The following is a 10,810-nucleotide window of genomic DNA, read 5'->3' on the forward strand; positions in this document are numbered from 1 at the left end:
TCTCTCTCTCTCTCTCTCTCTCTCTCTCTCTCTCTCTCACACACACACACACACACACACACACACACACAATTTTAAAAGACTGTCTTAGTTATGGTTTCTATTGCTGTGATTAACTATCACCAACAAAAGCAACTGGAGGAAGAAAGGGTTTTTGAAACTCATAGCTCATAATCCATCATCCAGAGAAATCAGGGCAGGAACTCAAGATAGAAACATGGAGGAAGGGCTGGAGAGATGGCTAGGTGGTTAAGAGCATTGAATGTTATTCCAGAGGACCCAGGTTCAATTCCCAGCACCCACATGGCAGGTTACAACTATCTGTAACTCTAGTTCCAGGGGATCTGATGATACCTTCACCCCAATGCACATAAAACAAATGTTAAATAAATTTCTTTAAAAAAAAAAAGAAACAGGAGGTAAGAACTGATGCAAAGATCAAGCAGGAGAGGTGCTTAGTGGTTTACTCAATAAGCTTTTCTTTTCTTTTTTCCTCCCTTTTCTTTTTCTTTTTCTTTTTTTTTGTTTTTGTTTTTGTTTTTCAAGACAGGGTTTCCCTGTGACTTTGGAGGCTGTCCTGGAACTAGCTCTTGTAGACCAGGCTAGTCTTGAACTCACAGAGAACCGCCTGCCTCTGCCTCCCGAGTGCTGGGATTAAAGGTGTGCGCCACCAACGCCCACCCTCCCTTTTTCTTTAAGATGGTGTTTCTCTGTGTAGTCCTGGCTATCCTGGAACTCACTCTGTAGACCAGGCTGGCCTTGGACTCACAAACATCCACCCACCTCTGCTTCCTGAGTGCTGAAATTAAAGGCGTGCACCACCACCACCCCCGGTCAGTCAACTTTTCTTAAAACAGCCAGGACCCCCAGCCCATGGGTGGCACCACCCACAATGTCTTCCCACATCTATCCCTAATTAAGAAAATGAACTGCAGACTTGCCTATGGGCCAATATTATGGAGGCATTTTCTCAATTGACAGTCCCCCTTCCCAAATGATTCTAGCTTGTGTCAAACTGATGACAATTGTCTCTTCCTTGACTTGGCACACAAACACACCAGTATTCAACTATAACCTTTTCTTTTTTTTTATTTTCCAAGACAGGGTTTCTCTGTGGCTTTGGAGACTATTATGCCATCAGTTTCTCTTCTTTTTGTTAATTCTCCACTCCCCTGCCGCCTGTGGAGGCAAAGCCTCTATTTCAGTTCCTTCAGGAATATCCCGCTCTTTTATTTATGTATTTATTTATTTGTTTATTTAGGTTTTTTGAGAAAAGATCTCAGTATGTAGCTCAAAGTGGCCTTGCTTCCTGCCATGATAATGGACTAAACCTATGAAGTGTAATGGAGCCACCTCAGTTAAGTGTTTTACTTTATAAGAGTTGCCGTGGCCCTGGTGTCTCTTCACACCCTAAGACAGAGGGCATCTCACTTATTTTCCCTGTTGCTGGGATAAAATAACCTGAAGAAGAGGTGTTAAGCCCACTGGGCAAGAATGAAAATGTAGACCCCCCGGAAAACTCAGGCCTCCGGGGTCTCAGCCCACGACTGCTGTCACCCCAATCACCAGGCAGATTCGAAAGCTTGCTGCAAACTGCATGAGGCTCTATTGTTTAACGAGCTAACCCCATGTTAGCTCAGGTCTTTCACCCACCCGCCATGGCGGATGGCTAGCAAAGACAGTTCGAAGCGGCTGCATAGAGACTTATAGGGCAGCGTAAGGGGAGTGTCTAGGGGTAAGCACAGGCTCAGGATTGGTGTGCCTCCAGGCTTGGAGGGCTTGCCCTGTGTTGATTGGTCAACTGGTTGTTATGGCCCATAGGCCCTCCCAGGGTGGTTGCTATGTTCTGTGCGTCATTGCTGTGCACTTGTCTGTAAAGCACATCCAGAGCCGTAAAGCATAGCACCACCAGCCAACTTCTGATTGGTTCCTTGCCACGAGGCAGGCATCTGACCTCCTAGTGACTAAAGCAAGGTAGGAAAAGCAGTGCTCGGCTGTTATGGCTGCTGAAATGGGGAGCTGGTCCCTTCATTAACACTACCACAATTCTAATTAAAAATTAATTAATAAAGCTTGACCAACTTGAAACAAGCTTTATTAAATACTGGCCAGGTCCATACTCGGGATTCCCAAGTTATGGCTCTGAACTACATTAGGGGTTTATAAAGGATAAGCCCACAAGGCTGCATACTTCCTACCTTCATCCAAATGGGGGCAAACAGGCATCCTGATGTACTTCCTACCTAGTGATCAAGCACATCCTGTGCAGTTGGAGCAACCAAGCTTGTTTATGGAAGTGAAAACATGTGGCTTGTTATTTTATAAGAACAACAGCCCCCAGCATTCCCAGGACAGAAAGTTATCTGTCCTTGGGCAAGTGGGACTTACATGTTAGAGGCATTTTTGTTTGATAGATCTCTGAAGCACAGTAATTGAAACTTGAAACATAACTTTAGCCATCACAGTGACTCAAGAAAGGGTTGGGTTTGTCTTCAGGGTACGATCCACCATGGCAGAGAAATTAGCACTGCGGGAAGCCGCTGGTCACGTGGCCTCCATAATCAGAAAGCAGGGAGGGCAGAATGAATGCTGGTACTCAGCTCCCTTCCCATTTTCTATGTAGTCTGTAACCCAAACCCGGGAAATGGTGCCATCTACTTTCAATGTGGCTCTTCCCGCCTCAAATAACACAATTAACACACCTGCTGCCCTGAAGCTGAATAATCCCACTGCTTTGCCTGGGGGCTTATCTTCTAAATCATTCCAGATCCACCAAGTTAGCAATGAACATCTCCATAAAGGGTAACCTGGAGGTCAGTGCCCTAACTTCACCTGACCTCTGACCTGGCCTGCCAGTCAGTCATGTTCAAGGGGACACAAGGGTTTCAGTCACCTGGCATGTCCTCCCTGGTCCTCATCAAGGACCAACTTTGCTCAGCACTCCACACACTCCTAGCCAATGACTAGAATTCTCAGGCCTCCACAAAAGGACGCAGCTCAGCCTGGCAACCTAGCTCCTCCCAGGGCTTCTGCTCATTACTCTTCCTCAGCAGCAAAGCTCTGAGGGGCGGCGGGGGGGGGGGGGGGGTTGGGGGTGGGTGGGGGTGGGGGGGGGGTTCCGGAAGGTGGCTCGAAGTGCTTCAAAGTAGAGCAATGAAGGTGGGAAGGAGGGAACCCAGCTGTGGCTCAGGTGCAGGGCAAGGGTCATCTGTTGCTTATAACCAAGAGAGGGCAGAGAAAGAGCCCCAGGGCTGCGACACAGAAGCTGGCCGTCCACCAGCAGCTCTCCAGAGCACATCTGGCGCCCTCATGACTTCCCATCCCCCAACTCTAAGCATGTTGTTTGATTAGGAACAGGACAGAGATGACTTACATGAGTCACTTGAAGTCAGGGTTTCTCCCCCAGCCCCCACTTCTGCACCTAGTCTGACCCCGGTACCTGCCTGCTCTGTCCCTGTCATTCTACCCAGGGCTCCCGACTTCTGGTAGTGCCATCCAGAGATCAGGACCCTAACAAGGCAGAGAGGCATCCCTTGCCAAGGTCCTTTCTGTCACTTGGACTTTCTATTACCCACTTCTATTCAGAACCAGAGCCTGAGATGGCGGGAGTCTAGCTATGGATGTCTTGGTTTTTTTCTACCTACTTAGGGTTCTGGTGATGAAAGACCCCCACGGCGTGGGATCCCTGGGTGAACACTCCGGAGCTGCGCCCCCCAGTCAGCAGGCAGAGGCGAGGACTTGATGCAAACCGTTGTAAGAGTCTTTGTTAGTAACCGGTGCAGGGGCCCAACTTGTTATTCACCCAGGAGCAGAGGAGCTGGACTCCGAGCTGGGGGCTAGGGGCTTCTTAAAGGCAAAAACTGCAAACAGATGGGGCCTGGGGTGAGCGAGGGTAACAGTTCTGATTGGCTCGTTTCAGGTGGCCGGCTGCAATCTGCAAAGAAAACATCTTAGGCTGGGGTCCTTTAGTTGAAGGCCACAAATTATAGAGTTTCTATGGTTATTTAAGGTCATACAAAGTACAGAGTTAGTAACTATACATTTTAAGGGAGATACATTTTACTGAGATAAGACAGGGCATGGGGTTGGGAGGGTTACAGGGTCTGTCAATTATCCCCTGGGCTGGGGAATCTTTACAACCAGCAGGGCACCTTTACAACCAGCAATTAGCAAAGGAATGTTAACAGGAGTGGTGGGCAGTCACCTCTGCTTCTCTGAGAACAGGGGATCAGGTGTTGTCAGTCATAGCACTCCTGATTTAAGGAGTTACATTTTCCTTTATAAACTTTTTTTAATTTGAATTTTTGGTCCTTCAGTGACAGGCCAAGGAGAAGGACGAGCAGGGAGTAAGGAAAAGCATTCAGGAGGAGTTAGGTGGGCCTGGCTCCTTCACACTTTCTACCACCCAGCCCTAGACACACCTAGCTGATCCTGACCAGGATCAGCTGTTTGCAGCCCTGAGCCCTAAGTAGCTGACAGCTGTGATGAGCATCTTGACCCAGCACCTGGGGCTGGGGTTGGAGGATGCAGTCCAGGCTCGGCCCTTGGATAACTGTGTCTTCTCAGTGGTGCTGCAGCTGTCTGCCAAGGCTGCAGCCTTGACCAGAGGCCCCTTTCTCTCCCATTGGCCCAGGAGGTGCTGGCGTTGTATTCTTTGGTGCACAACACTAGCCCAATGTGACTGAGCTGGTGTTGGAGCCCCTGCCTCACTCCTCCTCTATGCAAGATGTGGCTATGCAGCAGCCTGGTGGCCCCTACCCTATTATCGGTGTCCTGTGATGATCAGAGTATCTAGATATTGACCATATAGAGCTGCCCCCCAAAAGGAGCTTAGTCCCAGGGACTCACACAGAGATGGAAGGAGAGAATCAGCTCGACAAGAGCTGTCCTATGGCTTCCATATACATGCTTTTGTACACACACACACACACACACACACACACACACACACACACACACAGTGGAATAATCCTTCTGTACACTGTGAAGATGTATTGTTTTCATTGTTCATAAAAAGCCGATTGGCCAATAGCTAAGTAGGATTTTCACAGGATAGAGAATGCTAGAAAGAAAAGGCAGATTCAGGGAGTCAGGAGAGGAGCAAGCCATATGCAGACACAGAAGAAACAACATGGGTAGTTCATAGATGAGCCTCCAGACAGCACATAAATCAATAGAAATTGGTTAATGTAAGTTATAAGAGCTAGTTAAAAACATGTCTAAGCTGTCAGTCAAGCATTTATAATTAATAATAGGTATCTGTGTGGTTGTTTGGGAACTGGCTGGTGGGACACAAAAGGGTTTGTCTACACACACACACACTTATAATAAATGAATGGTAAAATTAGATGACGCAGTCAGGTGTGGTGGCCCACACTTGGAATCTCTGTATTTAGAAAGCTGAGGCAGGGAAGTTTGAGGCTCACCTGAATTTTATAATGAGTTCCAGGCCATCCTGAGCCACATTAGTAGGTTATGTTGGGGCTGGAGTGATGGCTCAGTGGATAGCGGCTTTTGCTATTCTTGCAGATAGCAAGAATAGCTTGGTTCCCAGCGTTTCCATGTTGACACATAACCACTTGTAACTCTAGTTCCAGGGGATTCAATGCCCTCTTCTGGCTTCTTTAGAAGCTGCACGTATATGCTGCAAAGATGTGTTACTTTTATGTTGTTTTGTTTTATTTACATTCTTTAATTACTACTCATATTTACATATCCAACCCCCCCTTTCCCTCACCCTCTCATCCTCCCATGTTCCCCACCAACCCCCCCCCGCCAACTCCTCCCCAGGGATAGTGAGGCCCTCCACGGGGGACCTTCAAATCTGTCCCATCGTTTGGGGGAGGCCCAGGCCCTCCTCGTGTCACATCTGTGTGTGCTGCAGAGTATGACTTCAGCTGCGCAGAGGTTGTTCCTTGTGTTTATGCTGCATTGGTTTCACCTGGCCTGCCTACAGCACCTGATTGGCCTAATGAAGAGCTGGATGACCAATAGCCAGGCAGGAGAAAGACAGGCAGGCCTGCCAGGCAGAGGAGGAGAAATCTAGGCTCAAAAAGAAAAGAAGAATGGGAAGAATGAGAGACACACCCCGGGGCAGGAAGCCAGGCAGACACCAGGCAGCCAGATATAGAGCAGCAGTGAAAGTCAGATATACAGAAATAAGAAAGGTAAAAAGCCCTGAGGCAAACGATAGAGAGAGAGAAACAGGTTAATTTAAGATAAAAAGTGCTAGCTGGAAATGTGCCTAAGCTAGGCCAAGCATTCAAAACTAATTAATAAGTCTCTGTCGTGATTTGGGATCTGGTTCGTGTTCCAGAAAAGGCCTGGTACTCGTCCTGATGCTGCAGATTCTAGAACTCAGGCCTCCACCACGCAGGCTCTCCCTGCCTGCTCATCCACTCCCCTCTGCCTCAGTGCTCCCTGCTTGGCCTCTTTCCTTCAGCTCCTTTCTCTTTCCTTCCTTCTCCATGTGATGACACCACTGAAGCTCAATTCCAGCATCACTCCTGCTGCCTTTGCCTGAGCAAACAACTGCTTGCTCTCCCTGATTCCTGCCTACGTCTGTCTGGATTCTGCAGCGGAAGGCCATATGCTGGATTCCAGTTCCTTGCCTATCAGCTTGGGACCAGAGTTCCCTGGGCTGGTGGGGAAATGGCCCAGTTGATAAAATGCTTGCTATGCAGGCATGAGGATCCAAGTTCTGTCTCCCCCCAACACACACACACACAAGTCAAAAAACAAAAATTTAAAAAAAATAGGGCACAGTGGCACATAACTTTTCTTGTTCTTTTGTTTTTTTTTGGGGGGGGGTTTCAAGGCAAGGTTTCTCTGTGGCTTTGGAGACTGTCCTGGAACTAGCTCTTGTAGACCAGGATGGTCTCGAACTCGCAGAGATCCTCCTGCCTCTGCCTCCCAAGAGCTAAGATTAAAGGCGTGTGCCACCACTGCCCAGCCAATTTCACTTAACTTTTATTTTTATTTATTTATTTTTTGTTGTTTTTGTTTTGTTTTGTTTTGTTTTCGAGACAGGGTTTCTCTGTGTAGCTTTGGAGTCTATCCTGGAACTCACTCTGTAGACCAGGCTGGCCTGGAACTCACAGAGATCCTCCTGCCTCTGCCTCCCAAGTGCTGGGATTAAAGACATGAGCCACCAACGCCCGGCATTCACTTACTTTTAAAAAGATTTTTAGCTGGGTGGTGGTGGTTCACGTCTTTGATCCCAGCACTTGAGAAGCAGAGGCAGGAGGATCTCTGAGTTACAGAGCAGCCTGGTCTAAAAGAGCTAGTTCCAAGACAAGCTCCAGAGCTACACAGAGAAACCCAGTCTCGGGGAAAAAAAAAGACTTTGTTTGCTTTTATTTTATGTATGTGAGTGTTTTACCTGGTGCACCACATGCAGCATTCTCTACAGAGGCCAGAGGAAGGTGTCTGGTCTCTTAGAACTGGAGTTACAAACAGTAGTGAGCTGCCATGTCGGTGCTGGGAATTGAACTCCTGTCCTCTGCAAGAGCAGCCAATGCTCTTAACTGCTGACCCATCTCTCCAGCCCCTATGGTGGTTTATACTGTTAATAACACTAGCACTAGGGAGGCAGAGACAGGCAGATTGGTGGCCAGCAAACATACCCTACTTGGCAAAACCTGGGCAGTAAAAAAAAAACAAACAAACAAAAACAAACATGTGCCAAAACACAGGGTCAGGGCCTGCAAAGATGGCTAAGCAGGTCAAAGCACTTGCCACCCAGCCTGCCAACCTCAGTTTGATTCCTGGGTCCCACGTGGTAGAAAGAGAACTGATTTCTGCAAGTTGTCTTCCGACCTCCACGTGTGTGCCATGGCACATGTGCAAACATGCATATGCCAACACAGAAATCAATAGATGCCGTTTAAGAATTGAAACAGGATAGATGGTACATATGGGTGACCTTTGATCTATACACACACACACACACACACACACACACACACACACACACACACGCTCTCGTGCGCACACACAGAAGAATTGGAAGTTTTTGAAGAAAGTCATATCCAACCAGCCTTGGTGACAGTGCCCAGCTTGGTATCACCCCCATTTATGGAAGCTCAAATGCATCTCTATTGAAATTGGAACAGGCACTAGTCATTGTTACATTCACATAACTTTTGTCTTAAAATTGAAAAAGCCATTTTGCATCTGTTTCCTGATTTGACTCCCTCAAAATGAGTGCAAGTCCAAAGATCCCAGGTGAATAAACCACCCTTGTTGCCTTGTCCACTGGGTACACCAGGCCAAAGGGCAATAGCGACATGCCAAGCCTGAGCACTTCCTTTCCTGATGGTCTCGGAATTATCTGAACTTGTGCCCAGCAAAGGTTACAGGAAGGAGATGAGGCCAAAGGATCCTGGGATGTCGCATATGAGCAAGTTAGAAGAGCAGTTCACCCAGCTCAGAAGGAACCCTGAACTTGGCGGTGGATCCCAGGGGCCATGGAGAGTAGAGTGGGAACTGGGGAATTAGACCACGGTTTTCTGTTCACCAAGTACTCATCAAATCTGTATGGGGCGGGGTGCTTAGGAGGCAGCAGTTCATTACAGTGCTGTTTTCTCACTCTGAACAACTGGCAGCAACGGGGCACAGTGGTTTCCGGGTGCCCCTGGAGTTACACTGCTAGGATCTGGATCCAGAATGACCTAGGATGAGTTACTACTCAACACACTTCCGCCTCAATTTCATCACCTGTGCGGTGTGGACAGTAATAAAACCTACTCCAGGATCTTTATGAGGATTAAATGAATTAATCCGTGCATTTCCCTCAAATAGTCCTGCACCTAGCAAATGTTCAGTGCATGGAGCTATTAATTAACTTTTTATTAACCAGCATCTATAGGCTATTTATTCTTTCTTTTCTTTTTTGTTTTGTAAGACAGGTTTCTCTGTGCATCACCTAACCAGGGAGAGGGTGGTGGCAAAATCCTTTAAATTCCAGCACTCCAGAGGCAGAGGCAGGCAGATCTCTGTGAGCTCAAAGCCAGTCTGGGGTCTACAGATGGAGTTCTGGGACTATATGTAGAAACCCAGTCTCTAAAAACCAAATAAAATAAATAAATAAATAAATAAAACATGTGTATCACCTGCACCTGGCTATAAGCTATTTCAGAAACTGTGTAAGCAATCATTCTAAAAACTTAGCGGCTGAGAACAGCAAACCAATTTACCCTTCTCACAACCCTAAGGGTGGAGAGTCTAGGCAGAACTCAGCTGGGCAGTTCTTCTGCTGGATTCTCCTGGGTTCACTGACAAGGCTGCAGCTATATGGCTGGTGGACAGGGTCTGGGTTGTCCACAGTGGCTTTATTTGTGTTTAGTGGCTTTGGTTATAGCAATATGTCTCCTGTAGGCTTTCCACTGTGGTCTGGGTTGACAACCACAACCCAAAGAGAGCAAGCCCTAATGAGCAAATACTTTTCAGATCTTTTCCTGAATCAACTCAATAGTGTGTGTGTGTGGTGTGTGTACATTTGCTTGCTGAGGGAGGCCAGATGTCCAGCATCACCCTCAATTGTTCTCTGTTATTTATTTATTTATTTTTAACATGTATTTGTTTTGCATGTGGACACATGCCACAGCGTAAATACAAAGACCAGAGGACAGCTTGTGGCAATTGTTTATCTCCTTCCACCACGTGGGCTCTGGTGGTCAAACTCAGGTCTCTGGGCTTGGCAGCAAGCATGTTTACTCAGTGAGCCATCTAGCCAGACCTCCATTTTATTTTTGGAGACAGGGTCTCTCACTGAAACTGGACCTCACTAATAGGCTAGGCTAGCTGGCCAATAAGCTCTAGAGGTCTACCTGTCTCTGCCTCTGGAGTTATAGAAGCACCATATTGTAGGGGCTGGCTACAGGTGTGCCTAACCACGCCTGACAAGGCATGGTCAAGGTGAGGTCAGAATGATTCGAGATAGGTTCTCAAGGAACAGTGAGCACATGGGAAGGCCCCTTCTCCCTGGCCTCGCTGCTTGGCTGCCCTGGGCACGCTCTGTCTTGCATTTGGGTGGTATATATCTCAATAAAGATATCTTGACCATAAGGACTACAGATCATCTCTTGAGTCACGCAATACCATATTGATGACTGTATGCGAGTGCTTCTGATCAGAACTCAGGTCCCAGTGCCTGCCTGACCACACTTTGTAACAGAGTGGTCTCCCCAGCCTGCTGCCTCCCTTTTGCCAGTGTCCCATTAGCCAAGGCAAGTCACAAGACTATACCCATATTTAAAGAATAAAGACAAACTTCATGCCCCAATAAGAAGAGAGACATGGTCAGAGGCAAAGGAGCCTGGGCCAGGGCTAAGCCGAGCATGTTCCCCACCATCTAAACAACACATCACCCTGGGCACCTGTTAGGTGAGCAGAGCTCAATTTTAGAAAGTGAGAGAGATGCTCAAAGTAGATGGAAAAAGATTGGGACATTAACAAAACAACTGTAACACAGACTTCAATGTGACCCAGTGCCCCAAGATAGGACTAGTTAAATGCTAGGGAAGTTGGGGACAGAGAACTTCTTTAGTCAGGGGTGGCCATTGCTGTGTTAGGAAGGGCTTAATTAGCTTGGCCTTAGATGCACTTAGAATATGGACATGTGGAGGTGAAGGAAGTGATGTTCTGGGTGGAGAGAAAAGAAAAACTAGGGCAAAATGGGTGTCTGTGGAGTACGGGGTGGGGGTGGGGGCATGAAGGAAGGACTTCAGAGAACAAGTCCAGAAAGACTAATGGGATCTAACCATGAGTGAACTTGGCCTTGAGATTCATTCTGTAGGCAATGGGAGCT

The sequence above is a fragment of the Cricetulus griseus genome, chromosome 7 (assembly GCF_003668045.3).
Source record: "Cricetulus griseus strain 17A/GY chromosome 7, alternate assembly CriGri-PICRH-1.0, whole genome shotgun sequence".
NCBI classification, from domain to species: Eukaryota; Metazoa; Chordata; class Mammalia; order Rodentia; family Cricetidae; genus Cricetulus; species Cricetulus griseus.